Source organism: Microtus ochrogaster, linkage group LG5 (assembly GCF_000317375.1).
Source record: "Microtus ochrogaster isolate Prairie Vole_2 linkage group LG5, MicOch1.0, whole genome shotgun sequence".
Lineage (NCBI taxonomy): Eukaryota > Metazoa > Chordata > Mammalia > Rodentia > Cricetidae > Microtus > Microtus ochrogaster.
In genome coordinates this window covers 13,219,462-13,222,878 of record NC_022031.1, presented here as the reverse complement: position 1 = coordinate 13,222,878, position 3,417 = coordinate 13,219,462, and positions in this window count along the sequence as shown.

The following is a 3,417-nucleotide window of genomic DNA, read 5'->3' as shown; positions in this document are numbered from 1 at the left end:
TCTCTAAAAATCAGTCTTCAAAGCAGAAGGGATGCTTAAACAATCGTGTTGGCATTTGCAAGTCTACCACAAATAGCGCCTTGTTGATGGTGGCTATAGGATTGTGTAATAGAAATTCATTTCTATATTGCATCACAAGCAAAATATTTAAAAAAATTTACAACAAATGTATTTCAGATAAGATCAGCAGATGAGTGCTAATGGGGTATGTAAACACTAGAGAACCTGCCTGTCCTCACCTTCTTCCCTGCCTCATCATTGTTCCCAGTCATGGAGGATTGAAAGTGATAATCCATCGGTCATCAGGGTAGAAGCAAAAGGACTCTAGAAGGAATGGAGACTTAGAAGGGTTTTAATGTACACAGTCACCATTTACCTCACTCACACAAGCACTCAGGAATCTCAGAAACATTTACTGAAGCCTTATCGTAAGTTTCAGTAACTACTCTGGGAATGATGGGTATGAATGAGAGTCTATCATCAGCTTTAGAAATTTGTAAATGAATGGGAGAAATAATCGTGAGGGCCATAAATAAATAAATAAATAAATAGACAAACAAATAAACAAGGAAGGGGCAGCATGTGTTGTGGGACCATAGGATAGAGCCACTGGATGTAACCTCTAAATTTGCAGGAAGGAAAAAATAGCTGATTTAAATACCTTAGTCAACTACATGGGTAAGAAGCAAGACAGGGTAGAAAAGCAGAATAATGTAGAGTTATGATGCAGAACACGTGTTTATAAAAGTGAAATTCCATTGTAGGAGTGGGGCCAGTAAGCACAGGGAATAGCTTAGCAACCTAGGACTACATTTGGTTTGGGCTATACATTCTAACAATGGTCTTGGCAGCCTGAGACACTATCTTATATGCATTGTACACACATATCCTTCTCTGAACAATGCACCCAGCAGCCTGTAACAACCTAGTACACTCTCCTGCAGAGAGCTGCATGCCTACTTCTTTCAGAAAAAGGAAATAAGTTTCTCCTCCCCTTAATTTTTATCAAACATAGGTTCTTTTCAGTTGTATTGCAGTTCTGCTGGGGACCAGGACAGGAAGACCACTTTAGCCTAAGCTGGTTTTGAGGACATTCTATATAAGGCTAGCTGTGTCTTTTAAGCAAACTTTTAAGGGAGACCCTCCTATTTACCATTTTATTTCTATTTATAATCTAGTATGCATATGATTAAAACCAAAAACATTATGGGAAGGGAAATGTTCAATACATAAAGATTTGCATCATTTAAGCCTTACAGTCAAAGCAGAAAACTTTCTGTATTGTACCCCTTTGTAACTAAATTTTGCATTCTCTTGAACCCCACAAAAGGAGCCCCAAAACAGTCCGGGCCTTTGAAATCTCTTTCACTCAGGTGGTCAAGTAGTCAACCGTGGCAGCATGTCTGAACTGTGGCTTGCTTTGATTTGCATAAGATTATGGTGTTTCTTTATACTCTGCGTATACCTTTATTTCACTCTTGCATAAGAACCTAGGAATGCAAGAAGCACCCAACACAGATACTGACCTCTGTAACAAGGATACTATGGTTGAGGTAGGAAATAAGAGGTGATGAAGCTGAAAATAGGGCTAGGGCCAGAAAAATCTCCATTTAAGTAAACTTGGCATCATGGTCAAATTTCAATGTAGGAACTCTGGGAGATTGGTTAAGGAGGCCTTTCCAGAAACAATAATGAAAGATGAAGAAGGCTTGGTTGGCATGGACATTGTCAGCAGGGGTCAAGTAAAGAGGAGTTTGCATGGAGAGAAGCCGAGATGTCTCAGTTGAGCTGACTGAAAAAGTGGATAATGCTGACTATATCCAGCAACAGAACCGAGAAATAGTTTCTTGGAAAAGATGATGAGCTCCTTTTTGAATCTACTGAAGGATGTACTTGTTACTTAAACATCATGGTAAAAAAATACCTAAGAGACACAGCTTAAAGGAAGAGGAATTTGCTTTGGCTCACAGTTTTAGAGGATTCGGGTCTTGGTTGTTTGGCTCCATGCACTTGAATCAAATGATGACAGATATGACAGAGGAGTTTTGTTCTAGCAGGGTGGACAGGAGCAGAGAGAAACTGCCCATCAAGAATAGCCGTCAGAGCCATGCACGCAGAAGTCTACTTCCTCTTACTAGGCTCAACCCCATACAATTTCTAGAGTACCCCACCACAAAAAAGCCCATGCAACTGGGAACCAACTATTCAACACTTGAGTCTGTGGACCATACTTCATATTTGAACCACACTAAAATACTTGAGAGAAACCCAGCTGAAATGCATGCATTTGGTGGCATTGCTTGAATGTTCTGTCTTCAAATTAGTCCCCATGCATTTAGAAGGTGATTAGTGGAGCCTCTGCCCCCATGAATGGGATTAGCACTCTTACAAAAGGACTCAAAGTCACTAGCTAAAACTTTTTCTCTTATGTCCTGTTAGGACACAGACAAAGGCATTATCTGAGAAGTAAAGGAAAAATGTGCAGACACCAAATCTGCTGGTGTCTGAATCCTGGATTTGCCATGATCAGAAATCGGAGAACTTAAGACTGAGAAATAAAGTTTAATGTTTGTAATTTACTTGGCCTAAAATGTTTTATTATTGCTGCAAAGGTGAAATGAGACGGTTGCATTGAAGCCTCCTACAGCTAAGGAAGAGTCTGGGTTGTAGCTTAATTTAGAAAGTTCCTCCACGTAGGTGGTGACTGGCATTGGGATACATTGTGCAAGCCAGTGACAGTCAGCAGAGTTCTTGGAACCTCAGTTAACACCGCTATTCCATATTTAAAACTAGGAAAGAGAGATTGCCTTGAATGGTCCAAGAAGCCCAAAGAAGACACAGAAGTATGGGGACACAAAGTCCTGATGCCTGATTTTCTTACAGGATTCTCCATCACCATGTGCACTGTTAGCTACTCAATGTTTATATCCTTTTACATTTTTCCCACAAGGCTTTGGGTTTCTAACAAACTCTTAGCACTGTGTCTCCAGTACTAGTCCATGAGATATAGTCAATATACCATAAGTTAGCATAAACACCTGGTCTAGAAGGCATATGTAAGTGATGGCTAACAACACCCTTGGGTCCAGGAACAACAAGAAATCAGGGAAGAATTCTTTCTTCAGATGGCTTTTTTTTTCAGCTTCTTGGAAAATGTTTGCTCAGATAGTGCCTATATTTTTCATTCAAACCTTCAATCACTAGAGAGAGAAACTGGTGTGAAACTTTTTCTTGATGCAATCCATAAATCCTGGAGCAGAATTTCACTGGTCTGGAGAAGATAAAGAGACCATACCTAGGTCAACAGACTGCATCCAAGGAGCCCAGTAAAATGTTTATGAAATAGTTGTCGTCAATGAAAGCACACAAGCACGGGAGTTCACCGAGAAAGGGTCATCTACGCAGATTATAAATCTA